This window comes from Schistocerca americana, chromosome X (genome assembly GCF_021461395.2).
Source record: "Schistocerca americana isolate TAMUIC-IGC-003095 chromosome X, iqSchAmer2.1, whole genome shotgun sequence".
Lineage (NCBI taxonomy): Eukaryota > Metazoa > Arthropoda > Insecta > Orthoptera > Acrididae > Schistocerca > Schistocerca americana.
The window spans coordinates 350,579,265-350,596,500 of NC_060130.1; positions in this window are offsets into that span (position 1 = coordinate 350,579,265).

Consider the following 17,236-nt stretch of genomic DNA (forward strand, 5'->3'; position numbering starts at 1 on the left):
TAACGGCCATTGGCTCACGGGGATATAGCTTGGGGCGAACTGGGAATTAAGTAGAGCGCTGCGAGGAGGGAAGGTGCGGATGGAGGCCCCTGGCCTTCTGCCAGATGAACGCATCTTCATCCGATCGCCTCGCAGTTCACTACAGCAGCAAAACATTCACCGGCTACCGCAGCTAGAGGTTGAGTCCCCCTCGACCTGCTACTGGCTGAGACTGAGTTAGAGCTGTAGTAACGTGTTCGCATAAACATAGAAGTGTGGTGTAAAAACACCAGAAATTAAACCGTAAATAATTATTACTGTGTGAGATATTCATCACTGAGCATAGACAACTTAATTATATGAACATAGTTTCAGCTTATACTTCCAGCCGCGCGGTCTGCGGTGTCTTGTCACGGTATAAGACCTTACTGCAAATTTCTAAATTGAACTTCTAACTTAGTTACAATACACTAAGCAACCAGCATAGTTCCATACGAATCGTATAGGCAGTTTCCCAAAAGATTAACATAACTGCATAGCGACCTTATTTTATTGGGCAGGATACACATATAATAAGTTAAAAAAATTTGTACCAATAGATGAAGCACGACTTCCTATAGTACGTAGAGATTAGGTCAAACTTCAGTACCAGCAAATAAATTCAAAGAAAATCGTAATGGCATCATAGACTTATAAATTTCTGTTTATTCTTTATTCTGTTGACAATTACTATGATCAGTGTACAGTATTTTCTAACTTTAAGAGTCGTCACAACAAACGTGTATCACACACCCACGACAACCTTCGGCAGGAAGTTCTCTCCACTTTTCCACGAGAATATTGTATAATGACCGTTATTCAAAGACGGTCCAAAAGACCGTCTTTGAATGTGATTATGCTGGTGTATAGAATTCTGCCAATGTCTTCACAGAGACATTTGCCGTTTATTCCTTAGGAGCAGGACACTACAGCAAAGCTTGAAAAACTACGTGAACTGCAGTAGAATCTATTATAGTCTACCCTAGGTGCTGGAAAACAGGATAATCACAATCGGAGGGCATTTTCACGCCACTTTCACGGCTCATCAGAGAGTGAAACTCAACACCGGGTTTATATCAGATGATCCGTGCTCTAGTAATGAACGCAAATAAATAAATAAACATTCCACAAACATAAAAGGGAAACTGAAATGTTACACTGTTCTTTTAGTCAGTTCGTTGTGAGCGTAAACATTCACATGACGGATAACTTTCGTCGTGTCATGACGAGATTAATTCGCCAGATTTTGATTAAGATTCTCACTTAACAGTAAGGGGTAATTCTATCTCTAAGATTAGAGCAATTCAGAATGCTATATCTATAATAGATCTAGATCAGCATTATAGTAAGCACTAGGCCACAGGATTCGCAGAACCTAATCGTTGAATTCAGACTGTGCCAACCATTGCTTGCTCTCCTGCCTACTTAGTATTTAACCGCAAGTTCTTAGTAATATGCTTCTCCGATCTTATATACTGTGTGTAATACAACTTACAACGTAATTTAATTTCAAGCTAACTGTTCCCTCTTGTCATGTGATTTACCTGCCGACTTCGTCAAAGGCTTAGTGAATTCTGTTTAGTTCCAGTAATAGATACCAGTTTTTGTGCACTATGCGAAGCAGCATTTGTCTACTGGTCAAACAAGATATTTTAACTAAGGGTTTTCCTTGATGGTTATACAAAATGTTAAGGTTAATGAAAAAGAGCAAATATGAGGGCGTCCTGAAAAGTAACGCCTCCGAATTTTCTATTCTGTTCATGCATATGCAAGTTGTAGAAAGTTAATGAAGTTTGTTTTATTAAGAATACGATAAGTATATTCATATAAAAATTCGGAGGCATTACTTTTCAGCACGCGGTCGTATATAGTCGTCCAGAAACGTCTGAGTCGAAAGTTATAGAGCGCAACGTGTTGAGCCGACGCGGAAAATGATAATATGAAGGCCAAAATACTAAACTCTGTCTTCCAAAACTGCTTCACCGGCGAAGATCTCAAAGCAGTTCAAAAGTCCGACCTCCGAACTGATGTGAAACTGACAAATACAGCAACGGATTATGGAGTTTATAGTACGTTGCGGGTCATAATTCAATTTCAACAAAGAGTTAAATTCACCCCTGTCGCTGGGCGCACAGGAATAGTTAGGCAAGTTGTACACTCTACTATGATAAATGGTCAAGACACCTGGCCCCGGCATGTGGAAAGCTTTCAATCAGTAGGAGACTTTCCTTGAGTTAGACAGAACATATTAACTCCTGTACAGAACTGTTTTCAATGGGCATAACTTGAGGTGGTAATAATTGGAAATTTTGTTCCTATGGGACCAAACTGCTAACGTCATCGGTCTCTAGGCTTACACACTACTTAATCTAACTTAAAATAACTTATTCTAAGGACAACACAAACACACCCATGTCCGAGGGAGGACTCGGACCTCCGACGGGGGGAGCTGCGCGGACCGTGACAAGGCGCCCTAGACCGCGCGGCTGGTAATAATTAATAAATAACTGATTAAGACACCGAGCTGATCATACTGGAAAACTCACTCATAGTGACGTTTCGTATCTGCAGTATCATTTCCTAAAAAGATCTTTCGGATGATAAATGATTCAAACTAACAAGACGAATTTCGGCGGAGATGCCCGATCTCAGACAGATATGAGCCCTGTGTGGCAAGTGACGAACTCTGTAACAGGCTAGGTCAGTGATATTAACACGTAACGCGATATCGAACAAACAAGACGTAGTTTTGTAGTTGAACGTGATATAAATATTAAAAGTACCTCGGTTAACGTTTTATGCGATATTAAGTAACTCTGAATAAAATAGAATGATATTATGTATAACAGTTGCGGTGCTCGATACTGTGATTAGACACCACCATTGTAACATTGAGTAACGCATTTAGCTGGCTTTCAAGCGGCAGTAATTTTTCAATAGGCCAGATAAAAGTTCGTCCTTATTTCACACAACTGGACAGATAAAATACGTGGAATCCGTTTTTCTTAGATCAGAGACTTTGAACACTATTGTGGTGATGATAGTAGTCATCCCAGTTATTGTTGAAGAGAGCTATGTTAGAAACCGCAACCTATGGAGAGAAGTTGCAGTGGGAACAACGAGACATGTTCAGAAGACATGAGGTAAGCAGGCCTCTCTTACAACATCAGCAAACCCCGTGTGCGGACCCTTGCAGTTACAGTTTATCTCATGCAGCCCTCCAAGACACTTCAGATCGCTCTATACAGCAAAGGCCACAGGAAATGATGGTGTGCCCGTTGCACTCTGTATTGAATACCCAGAGGATGTGGCCCCTCTTCTATCTTCAGTTTAGCGTTTATCGGTGTGTACCACGTGACTGGGAGAAGACAATAATTTATAAAGTGTTTTAGTCTCTGAGCAACGTCACAAGTGCAGTCCACATAGCTCTATACCGATCTCACTGATGTAAATGAATTATTAAATTAATCAACGCATTTTGTACCCGCGTACGATGACCTCTCCGGGGACCGACCAACATGATTTCTGAAACCACCGATCGTATTTCTTCGTGAGATCCAGAAAACATTAGATAGTGGATATCAGGTTGGTGCAGTGTTTCTTGACTTCGAGAATGCCGTCGTTACATTTTCACGTCTTCCCCAGACAATAAAATACGTGCATACGGAATATCCTAACAGACACATGATTGGACTGGAGGCTGCCTAGCAAACAGAACTAGCTTTTAATGGGGAGATAATGTCAGAAACTGACGTACCTCAGAAATGGTTCAAATGGCTCTGAGCACTATATGACTTAACTTCTGAGGTCATCAGTCTCCTAGAACGTAGAACTACTTAAACCTAACTAACCTAAGGACATCACACACACCCATGCCCGAGGTAGGATTCGAACCTGCGACCGTAGCGGTTGCGCGGTTCCAGACTGTAGCGCCTAGAACCGCTCGGCCACCACGGCCGGCTTGGATAAAAACATGGAAACACAAAGGCCCTGGACCGATGTGAGAGGGGGTCTCATGGCCCTAATAATATCACTTTACACAAATAAATAATTAACACATTACCATGCTGAATGCGGTGAATTGACCCGTTGCTGTGCAGAACAGCTTCCATTTGCCACGGATCGGATACGTACAGATCCTTTATGGTTTCGAGGAATCTTATTTTTATACCATTCTTCCTGCAAAACAGTCGCTAGTTCAGATAACGGTGATGGAGAAGGACAGCCAACAAGCATCCTTCTCTCCGCGTTAGATCTCAAAGGCTCAATAATAATGAGTTCTTGTAACTGACGTCCAGAGGAGGCGCGACAATTCATCCTCGTACTTAGAAAAGAGTCCTAGATGATGAGAGGTGTGTGAACAGGGACCCTTTTCTGGAACAAACGTTGTACCTCGGGATGGACCTAATCAGCCAAATGGACACAAAGCGACCTTGCAGATTAACCATGGGGCCCGTAGAACACCACGATATGGCTGCCCAAATCATGGTCGAACCCCCTGCCATATTTCACTCTTGGGACGTTAACTAAGCCAGAAGTTGGAAACTGGTTCGCATGAGTATTTTTGCACAGTGACTTTCTTACATATCTCCATGGTTCAGGTTCTATGGCTTCGGCGCAACGTTGTCCTGTTATGGGCATTTGCATCACTGATGTTTGGGTTTGGAATTCCAGCTCGCTCTCCAGTTCCCTGCTTCTGGAGCTCCCTTCGTGTTTTGCTGCTGACAGGGTTCGCGAGCGCGACATTCAGTTTTGCAGTAGCTTTTGTCGTCGTCCTCTTGTTTTTCGTCGTAGTCCACTTCAATGACCGTATATAATCACTGAACACACACTTTTGTCAGCATTCTGACTTGCAGATCATATTTTTCCGCCTCTTGAAACAGCAAATTCTTCGGCTACCTTGGTTACTGGAGCACTCACCATACAAACACCAACAATTTGCCCGAGCTCGAATTCACTCGTCTCCGAGATAATGCACTCACAACTCTACAGAACTCTGTTCTTCCACGGCTGACATTTCCAACGTATTGAGGGCACTGCACAGATGCCGTTCGTCGTCAAATACAACAGCGGAAGCCGCATCTGCATTTATGTTCAAGTACACATTTCTCGCGGTGTTTCCGTATTTTTAGTCCAACCTCTCTAAGTAAACTCGAGAAAAATTTCGCAGCCGCTAATCAAAAGTGAAATCGGTGAATGAATCCATAGAAACTGAATTACCAATATGCGAAATGAAAAGTTGTCGGTGTAACCAGCTATATCTCTATCATTAATAAAAACTGGACTCATGTTACATAGAATGTTTTGTTCAAATTAGTCTACACTACGACCTCCTACATCTTTTCCTGTTCCTCCTGAAGCACCTTGTATGCAAAGGAAGCGCCGTATAAGCTATGTAGTCTTAATGATCAGGATTAAATAGTCATTTACCGGTGCAGAGCTAAATTTAAATATGGAATTCAAAATGGACATGTCATATTACGAAACAACTATAAATGGGCAGATCATATTATATGACAAGGTTTATGATTATTAGAATGAAATTTTTCACTCTGCAGCTCAGAGTGCGCTGATACCAAACTTCTTGGAGATTAAAACTGTGTGCCGGACCGAGACTCGCACTTGACCGCGAAAGGCAAAGGTCCCGAGTTCGAGTCTCGGTCCGGCACACAGCTTTAATCTACCAGGAAGTTTTATGATTATTAGCTTATTAGAATTTGCGTGTTACGTATCGTTATGTAATGCAGATTAAGATTTTCCTTGTGTCAGAATTGGACGATAGGGTTAACTGGAGCAGTTCAGTTGTGGCAGTTCTGAATGAATGCATCCGAGTCCGCCGATACGATGACGCCTTGGAGATATGAAAATTAATTGGAAACATGATGTAATTTTAACTTTATTTCATATCAACAACTTATAATTGTTATCATTAAGGAGATCAGTAAAATATTATGCTGCAATCGGTGTAAGAACGGAGACTATTATGAAATTATAGAATACGTTTGCTTCTTATGTAGTAGTAATTACGGTTCCGCTCTTACGGCCGTTGTTAGTTTTCGTGACCAGAGCCGCTACTTCTCAGTCAAGTAGCTCGTCAATTGGGGTCTCAAGGGCTCAGTGCACCCCTCTTGCCAACAGTGCTTAATTTCCGTTAACTGACGAGAACCAGTGTTACCCCTGCGCCAAGGCCGTTGGAAGACGTCACGTATGATGGTAACTGAATAAAAAAATAGACAACCTGGCAGATAACTCAATGAGATGGTTAGAAACTTCTTGCGAGAAACACAGACAGTTGCCGAGGCAGGTCGAATTAGCGCACTGGTAAGACACTGGATTCGTATTCAGGATGGTGGCGGTTCAAACACCCGGGCGGCCATGCTAATTCAGAATTTCCGTCGCTCTCCTAAATCGATTAGGATGCGTGCCGGGATGGCGCCTGTGAGGGGCACATTTCCCCCAGCCCAACTAGTAATTCGCCTGTAATGATGTGTCGTTAAATCCTAATCTTCCTTCTTGCAGACGACCCTGTGTAGTCATGCGAAGAGTCTTGTGTATGAGACCCTTGTCGAGAACGAAGAACAACTTCTGGCATTAACTCTCGATGCCTCTGACATTGTTGGAGGAATCAATACCTTTACCTTATAGAACCGCCAGATGTTCGTCCAACCACGTAATGCCCACACAGAAACTAGACAGCACTACTTTCAGCAACTATTGTCAATATAGTAACCTTGGGCAAGTTGTGCAGGTAGATTAGATTATTATAAAAACATGTTCGGGCTGGATTTTTATAATCGTCAATTAATTTCGTTATTACGTTAGATTCAGTTGTTCCTCGACTGTAGTTCTCCACTTCGAAGTGATAAATTTTTTCCTGTCCATAATCAGTGAAAATCTGTATTATCGCCAGTGAAACTTCTTGTTCACTAACACGGAACGCGACACCTCTGCCACGGATGGGCGAGTTACGGCTGCAGCGCGCCTAAATATAAGCTGTACCTCCAATTACTTAGCGCATCAAAACAGCGTGATGTTTACCTTTTTTTTTTCCTTTCCTGCACGTGCGAAAATCCAGTAAGCGGATAATAAACCTTTCGGGCGTTAGACGATATCAGATATCCGTTATGAAGCGTTCAGTGAAGTGTCGGCTCTCCGGGATAATTCCGCCTCTTGCATACTCCTGATACGCTGACGACAAAGGTGAAACCCTGTTACCCACCTCATCGCCGGGCTCCGCCTGAGCAAAGCAGCCACCACTGCAGCTGTACCTCGCCGCTGATCACGTTCTGACACGCGGAAGTGAACAGCCTCTAATTTCTATGGACTACATTAATTTAGCTCCTATTATTTACTTAATCCTGTTGTAGCTGCACGTTTATATTCACTGCTGCAAGTGTGGACTCTCTTTTCTTCTTGCATAGAACCGGTAGTAAACTACTTTTGAACTAGCCCTTGTCTATGATTCGTTCAGGAGGTTTCAGACAGTATATTCATATTATTCTGAGACCGCCAAGAGCCGTGAAAGACACCTTTAAAAACCTTGAAAGAGCTGATAGAAAGATAAATCTAGAGATACATGAAGGGGAAACTATTTAGTTGGCTGTGACTAAGAAAAATTATTCTCGAAGAAAAACAACAAGTTTACTGTTACCAGTCACTCTTTAATTTATTTCCACGACGCGTTTCAAAGGTTTGAACCTCTATTTCCAGATGGATTTACTTGTATTAATAAGACATGTGTGTGTTGCGTTACGACTCAGGGGGTAACCTGTGGCATTGTCTCCAATGGTCACAGACACCTTTCTCTGTCGTAATACATCACATACGAACAGACACACTTTGTAAAAACCATATTTGTTTACAAAGTGTAACAGTTTGAACGTGATGTATTACGACAGAGAACGGAGCCTGTGACCACTGGAGACGGTACCACAGGTTATCCTCAGACCCGTAACATAACACATAACATGTTATGTTAGTACAAATAAATTCACATGGTGATGGAAGTTTATACATTTGAAACCCGTTATGGAAAGAGTGACCGGGAACAGTAAACTTGTTGTTTCATTAGATATCAGAAAAAGTCACGGAAAAGCCTAACCTAAAATGTTCGCAATCAAAGACTATCCTAATGAACCATTATTCACAGAATTCTGTACATGCTGTACGCAGTTTGAGTTTCTTTGGACTGAAAGCAAGCCGTAAGAACTAAGAACAAAGTGAGCTCTGACATTTAGAACCGAATATTGTCCGTCAATAAGTCCTGCTTTGGCTGCAGAAAACATATAACCTGCTCTTCAGGAAAACTGAAGTTTTGATGTTTAAGTGAGGCCGGTGATAATGTATGACGTTGAAACCTGGACATTCACGAAATTCGATGAAAAGCCACTTTGCATATTTGAAAGAAAGTTCTCCGGACAAGAGGAGAAGAGAATGTTGCCTGGAGGAGGCGTTTCAACTATGAATTACAATCTATATAATGATCCAGACACTGTCAGCTGCAAGCCGCGCGGAATTAGCCGAGCTGTCTACGGCGCTGCAGTCATGGACTGTGCGGCTGGTCCCGGCGGAGGTTCGAGTACTCCCTCGGGTATGGGTGTATGTGTTTGTCCTTAGGATAATTTAGGTTAAGTAGTGTGTAAGCTTACGGACTGGTGACCTTAGCAGTTAAGTCCCATAAGATTTCACACACATTTGAACATCTTTTTTAACATTGTCAGCTGCGTTAAGATTAAAAGGCTGGAGAGGGAAGGATATAGACTAAGACTTAAAGACAGAATGGTTAGGAAGGTATTCAACACAATACTTGAAAGAACAATAAGGATTGGAACATCAACGCTAAGATCAGAGAGGACACACGAAAAATTCGGATCCAGAATTCGAAGAGTTCAGCACTGAAGAGGAAGGAAAGGAATACTCTTCTAGAGTGTGCCAAGCCTCACCAAGAGCCGTTATGCCGCCGCTAATGATGATGATGATGATGATGATGATGATGATGATAGTGCTTATAAGGAACAGTCAAAAAATTTCCGTTCGAAGGTAGTACAGTCCAGAATCGGTATGCCAATCAGGCAAAATCACCGCAGTTATTGAGGCAATCATCCCACCGACGCACCAAGTCGAAGATACCCGATCGATAAATCAACGCGTCCTGTTGCTCGAAGAAGTGTGTAACTTTATACTGTACATCCTCGTCCGACACGAATCATCGGCTCTTCAAGGCCTTCTTTAAGGAACTGAAGGCGTGATAATCACATTGGGAGAGATGAAGGCTACAGGGTCAATGATCGAGTGTCTCCCACTTGAATTGGCTTAAGTTCTTCTAGCCTCCCGGATCGACCAGTGTCTTGTGTCGAATCCGGGATCATCACGGAACGTGGCGCAGCATTCCACAACGGTGGTTTTTGACAGACATGCTGCCCCATAGACATCCCTTACTCTCCGATGGATGTCTACCGGTGCTTGTACTTCTGCAGCCAAGAAAAGAATAGCAGTACGTTAGTCCTGTTTGGACGCATTTGGCAATTACGCCACCGTAGTTCACAGTTTCCGTATACGTCGCACGCACATCGGTAAGACACGAATGAAACACTCATCCCTTGCAAACATGTCGGTACTTACACAACCACATCTGAGCCGCACTACGTTCCCCATACGCTGCTGCCACGCCCTCAAACGGAAACCCTTTAATAGCCCCTTTTATTATTATTATAGAGGTATTAAAATAATTCGGATCTTCTGACAGCTGTGCGCGGGGTAGTGTTCCTAGAACGCGCCAAGTGCGCCACGCTTGCTTTTGGCGCTTAGTCGTTAAACGGCCGTCAGCAAAGAATCGTTAAGTAATAAACAAACGACATTACCCAACAGTGCACTTTGGTTTTTACAGCTTTAAAAGTCCCACTACTTCCAACTTATTCATGGCAAGTTCGATTTTCTCTGCTGGAACATTTACCTCTACCCAAAACGAAATATCTCTTTCCTTCTACATCTACATTTCCATGTACATGATTACTCTGCAATTCACATTTAAGTGCTTGGCAGAGGGTTCATCGAACCACAATCATACTATCTCTCTACCATTCCACTCCCGAACAGCGCGCGGGAAAAACGAACACGTAAACCTTTCTGTTCGAGCTCTGATTTCTCTTATTTTATTTTGATGATCATTCCTACCTATGTAGGTTGGGCTCAACAAAATATTTTCGCATTCGGAAGAGAAAGTTGGTGGCTGAAATTTCGTAAATACACTCCTGGAAATGGAAAAAAGAACACATTGACACCGGTGTGTCAGACCTACCATACTTGCTCCGGACACTGCGAGAGGGCTGTACAAGCAATGATCACACGCACGGCACAGCGGACACACCAGGAACCGCGGTGTTGGCCGTCGAATGGCGCTAGCTGCGCAGCATTTGTGCACCGCCGCCGTCAGTGTCAGCCAGTTTGCCGTGGCATACGGAGCTCCATCGCAGTCTTTAACACTGGTAGCATGCCGCGACACCGTGGACGTGAACCGTATGTGCAGTTGACGGACTTTGAGCGAGGGCGTATAGTGGGCATGCGGGAGGCCGGGTGGACGTACCGCCGAATTGCTCAACACGTGGGGCGTGAGGTCTCCACAGTACATCGATGTTGTCGCCAGTGGTCGGCGGAAGGTGCACGTGCCCGTCGACCTGGGACCGGACCGCAGCGACGCACGGATGCACGCCAAGACCGTAGGATCCTACGCAGTGCCGTAGGGGACCGCACCGCCACTTCCCAGCAAATTAGGGACACTGTTGCTCCTGGGGTATCGGCGAGGACCATTCGCAACCGTCTCCATGAAGCTGGGCTACGGTCCCGCACACCGTTAGGCCGTCTTCCGCTCACGCCCCAACATCGTGCAGCCCGCCTCCAGTGGTGTCGCGACAGGCGTGAATGGAGGGACGAATGGAGACGTGTCGTCTTCAGCGATCAGAGTCGCTTCTGCCTTGGTGCCAATGATGGTCGTATGCGTGTTTGGCGCCGTGCAGGTGAGCGCCACAATCAGGACTGCATACGACCGAGGCACACAGGGCCAACACCCGGCATCATGGTGTGGGGAGCGATCTCCTACACTGGCCGTACACCACTGGTGATCGTCGAGGGGACACTGAATAGTGCACGGTACATCCAAACCGTCATCGAACCCATCGTTCTACCATTCCTAGACCGGCAAGGGAACTTGCTGTTCCAACAGGACAATGCACGTCCGCATGTATCCCGTGCCACCCAACGTGCTCTAGAAGGTGTAAGTCAACTACCCTGGCCAGCAAGATCTCCGGATCTGTCCCCCATTGAGCATGTTTGGGACTGGATGAAGCGTCGTCTCACGCGGTCTGCACGTCCAGCACGAACGCTGGTCCAACTGAGGCGCCAGGTGGAAATGGCATGGCAAGCCGTTCCACAGGACTACATCCAGCATCTCTACGATCGTCTCCATGGGAGAATAGCAGCCTGCATTGCTGCGAAAGGTGGATATACACTGTACTAGTGCCGACATTGTGCATGCTCTGTTGCCTGTGTCTATGTGCCTGTGGTTCTGTCAGTGTGATCATGTGATGTATCTGACCCCAGGAATGTGTCAATAAAGTTTCCCCTTCCTGGGGCAATGAATTCACGGTGTTCTTATTTCAATTTCCAGGAGTGTAGAATAGTGAGCAACATTTTGTACCAGAAATTTCGAGAATTCTTCTGTGAAAACTGCAACGTTCATATCAGCATAATAGTCACCTTACTTTCTGGAGGAAAACAGCGGGAAGCAGATGGGAAAGAGCCAGCATGAGGTTCGATTACCCCTGCCACCGTTTCCGTCGGTACTTTTATCGTTCCTTGGAGCATGCAGTCCGTCCAGCTTTTTGTCAACATGTGGTACACATTAACTCACGTTTCATCAAACCACTAAATGCCTTAGAAAGGAATGCTCCTCATAACAAGCAGACAGCGGCATTTCCAGACCACTACGCCACTTTTCTCAATAACAGACTTCCGAGATGGAAACTTTTACTACCGTATACCAACGTCATGAAGACCGTTTCGAAGAGACGACTTGCTTCCATTAAATAACTCTGTTACTTTGAGTACCAAAGAACTTTGATAAAGAAGAGTATTCCTGTCATTGATAGTAATCACACATATATCTGTGCATCCGATTATGTCTGAATGCATCCTAACTTCTTTCCTTGCGCCGGCCGGAGTGGCCGAGCGGTTCTAGGCGCTACAGTCTGGAACCGCGAGACCGCTGCGGTCGCAGGTTCGAATCCTGCCTTGGGCATGGATGTATGTGATGTCCCTAGGTTAGTTAGGTTAAAGTAGTTCTAAGTTCTAGAGGGCTGACGACCTCAGAAGTTGATTCCCATAGTGCTCAGGGCCATTTTTGAACTTCTTTCCTTACCCATTGTCTTCAGGAGAGAATGACTGCAGTTGATGGATAATTCTCATCTTCCATCCTTTTCCTCTTCTTTCGAATTTTCATCACCATAGACGTACGAATGTCAAGTGCATTCATTGTTCTGGGCACCACCTTTGCAACATCTAAAATGGGCCCATCAGTCCTACACTGCAGTTCAAAACAGTCGTGCACAGAGCACATAAATTCGCGGTCTTGTACGTGGATTCGAATTCCTCTACCTTCCTACTGGTGCGCACGTCATCGTTCTCTTTTACAGTTGATCTGGAGTCTAGACGTATTACACAGTCACTAAAACAAAGCTAACAAAAAAAATCGTACAAAACAATAGGTTACAAACGTAGAACACTTCTACACTAGGAAACACGAGTTCACAACGAGAGCTGAGGAGCCGACCTATTAGTGGTGTGGGAGAGGAAGCTGACGCATAGTTGGAGTTATGTAGGCGTAGGCAAAGAAGTCGTATCTCCTCCACTGAGCCGAACTGCCAAATGTCGCAAGTTATTTTAAACGTACAATGTATGCTTGTCATTCATGTGCTGATGCGGGTACGACGGGAGGGGCGTATGTGGGGGGGGGGGGGGGGGGGGGGAGGGGGAACAATTGCTGTCCATAAGCATGTAGAAACTGCTCCGACAGGCTTGAGGTTGCTCACTTCAAGCTGTTCTATAAGACCCCGTACACAAGTGACGGATCGTTTGTGGTCGCTGTCTTCAACCTCTCAGGAAACCAGTGATTTACCAAGCAATTTCGACCTGTGTTATGAACACCATTTGCGTCGAGAAGTCGTGCTCTGGAAAATGAGCAATGTTTAACAGAAGTGGCAGCTGATATCTGTATCTCCACAAATAGTTACAAAAAATGAATAAAAACGTGAACTGAAACTTACGAAACTTGTTTTGAAACGCTTTTATAGGGAACTGTATGTTCCTCTACAGAAGAAACTACTTTTCTCATTGACATCAACTGCGTTGTGTACACCCTACTAGCGCGTTAATACAACTTGTTTTCAGGGGTGGATTGTTTGGAGGAAGAGGCCAAACAGCGAGGTCATCGGTCTCGGTAAGGATGGGGAAGGAAGTCGGCCGTTCCCTTTCAAAGGAACCATCCCGGCATTTGCCTGGAGCGAGTCCAGTGCGCTAACCACTTCGCCATCTCGCTCGGTGAATTTGTTTTCATTTATCAGTCTTGTCGTTTAACTGCAAGTGTTTACACAACAGTCTCAAATTACCCATATAAATGTTGTCAACAACAACACTGTTTATTTCCATAAGTCTTGTTATAGAATATATGAAGGAGAATTAGATTGTATGGAATTGCAATTGACTTGAGTATAGTTGTAGGATAATTTGCCCTAAAATTTAAATTAAAATGTGAACTTAATATTACGATACGTCATTCTTCTCAGAAGTTCATAACTTCAATAACTTAAGTTCATAACTTCAATAACTTCTGTAGCTGTTTCATAAATAACTCAAAACCTCTAGATGGAACCAAAAAATGGTTCAAATGGCTCTGAGCACTATGGGACTCAACTGCTGTGGTCATAAGTCCCCTAGAACTCAGAACTACTTAAACCTAACTAACCTAAGGACATCACACACATCCATGCCCGAGGCAGGATTCGAACCCGCGACCGTAGCGTTCGTGCGGTTCCAGACTGTAGCGCCTTTAACCGCTCGGCCACTCCGGCCGGCTCTAGATGGAACCCATTAGGACTATATCGTATTACTTTGATCTACGTCTGAATTCTGCTTGTACAGCACAAGCTTCAAAATGGTAACCACTGCAAAATATGAGGGTATCAATGTTTTTATATTTGGATTATTTCTTAACATAAATGAGAATCCCGGCCTCAACTTCACTTTTCAGAGTTGTTCGTGTTCCCTGAATAACTACAAATCCTAATTCAAATTTCTTAGTCAGCACGAACGAAGCGACGCGATACTAAACAATACTCTGTAGCCACGCTTACACACAACAAACGAGTCGCAGCAAGGCAGCCATATTGTCATACATCGCTTGTGATACATCACAATTCACGGGAATTCAGAGCGACCAGCAGTCGATCGCTGCGATCTGGCATTTGCTCTTACAAGTGCGATCTGCGGAAAGATATCACGACCTGGAGACGGATCGCGACGATCCGTCGCTTGGGTGTGACGCAGTTAACGTGACCCTGTGGCGCAAGGGCGGCCATTAGCTTATTGGCTGGAATACTCAGGCTAGAATTTTACCCATTTGCCATCCACTTGGTCCCTCTCCCCCGCCAGTGGGCCCTTGGTCAGGACAGTACGAAGACGTGCGCAACGGCGAGCGTAACTGACTACCCGTGCGTCGGCTGTTTGTCCACGTCTGCCCATGGCAGTCGAACTAGAGCAGCGTCCTCAGCGGAGTCCAGGAGCCGCCAAACGCCTGGAATGGCGGTTATGTAATCACAGGTGGGTCTGGCATCATCTAAGACCTCTGAAGAGCGTGTTCTGTCCCGTTCTCCTCAATCTGATGAGTGGCGTAACTTGTCCCTGAGTGAATCTCAGGAGAGAAGGTGCATGTGGCTACGGGCTGCATGGCTGTCCCCGTATGACAGATGAAGCATTGTCTATTACTAGCAAGGCGCCACAGCCAGGCTTGAGTAGCTTCATCTTCTGGGAATGAGGCGATAGGGTTGCTACTCATTGTGAAATCCAAAGCTACGGCAGTAACAAGAACTCCGCGAAAATAGCAGTCAGGTCAGGAAAGATAACCTGTGTCCTCCCGATATATTCACTAGCGGAAGGGGGCTCTCGTCTTACCAGGCACTTCGAAACATCCTTCCCCATCCTGTCTATGGAGCTTCTGCAGTGTCTTACAAAGTCTCACTACTGGCCCCAGTGTATTTCTGTGCACTGGTACATACTCGTATATACAGCCGAGCTTAGTAAGGGTCGCAAGCCTTGCTTTGACCCACGACACAGGGTTAAATTATCCACTTCGTTTACATCACTAATTATTGTCCTGTAGCACTCCAACTACGAGGGGCGTTTAATAATTAATGCAACACATTATTTTCTGAAAACAGGCTGGTTTTAATCAGGAATCTAATAGACCACGATATCCCCCGTTCTTTTGGCTACAAAACCCTACTTATCAACATAATCTCCGTTCACTGAGACGGCCTTACTCCATCTTCCTGGAAGGACCTGTACGCCTGCATGGTACTACTCTATAGGTCGAAGTTGGAGCCAATGTCATGTTGCATCAATAACCTCCCCATCATCCACGCACGCTTCCCGCGAAGTGTATCCTTCATTGGTCCAAACACACAGAAGTCGCAAGATGCGACATCCGGGCTGTAAGGTAGATGAAGAAGAACAGTCAGACGAAGTTTTGTGAGCTCCTCTCGGGTGTGCAGACGTCTTTGAGACCTTGCGCTGTCATGGAGAAGCAGAAGTTCGTTTGCATTTGTGTGGAAACGGACACGCTGAAGTTGTTTCTTCAATTTCCTGAAGCTAGAACAACACACTTCACAGTTGATCGTTGCACCATGTGAGAGGACATCAGACGGAATAACCCCTTAAACCCCCAAAAGACCGTCGCCATGACTATATCGGCTGAGTGTGCAGCTTTGAACTTTTTATTCGGTGGGTAAGATTCCGGAGACACAGCTGTGTGCGGCCCGTTGGCGCGCGGGCGATCGGGTTGGTTTGCGTGATCCTTTTGCAGCGATGACTGACACCTAACTCAATTTTTTTTTCTTTATTGTAATTTTTATCACCTTACACAAGGCAGGCTGTCAGCAGCTGAGTACGCCGCTCTTCAGCCTTGAGATTTACAAAAAGTAATAAATAGAGGGGACACAGAGAATACAATCAAAAATGGCGGGCAAAACAATGTGGACACCAAAAAACAAAAAACATGGAGCCGTTCACGCCTGACAAGAAAACAACACTGACACTAGTCGACACGGCGCACAAAACAGGGATGATGGCGATGGTACACGTGAACAGTGGCGGCGTTTCGGCTAACAAACACTAAACACAAACGAAGGCACACACACGAGACACTAATGGCGATGACCTCCGGCGCGCGAATGTTCACTGTGCGTGTGCGAGTCCGGGGACCTGCCAAGAGAGGAGGAGGAGGAGGAGGAGGAAGGGGAGCGGGAGAGCGAGAGGGGAGAGCAGAGATACCACAGGCAGGGGAGATGGGGGGGGAGGGAGGAAGGGGGAGGGGAAGCCCGGGGGAAGAAGGGTGGATGGAGGGGATGGGGGAAAAGGAAAGAGAAGGGAAGGGAAGAGAAGGGAGGGAGGGTGCCTAAAGGAAAGGACACCGGAAGTGGGGGATGGGGCAGGGTCAAAATTGATAGGAGGGGTAGATGGAGGGGAGGAGCACATCATCAGGGAGGGGGAGCTGGCGGAAGCCACCTTGGGAGAGGGTAAGGAGGGTGGAGAGATGGAGACCGGGTGGGACCTGCGAATACAGGCGCGGCAGCGGGCGGGGGTGAGAGAGGATCGGGGAGATGAGCGGGTGAGGAGGATCGAGTTTACGGGAGGTGTACAGGATCCGTATCCTTTCAAGGAAAAGGAGGAGGTGGGGGAAGGGGATGAGATCGTACAGGATCCGCGTAGGGGAGGGGAGACGGATGCGATAGACGAGGCGGAGAGCATGGCGTTCAAGGATTTGGAGGGAGTTATAAAAGTTGGGGGGGGCGGAGATCCAAGCCGGATGGGCATAACAAAGGATAGGGCGGATGAGGGATTTATAGGTGTGGAGGATGGTGGAGGGGTCCAGACCCCACGTACGGCCGGAACC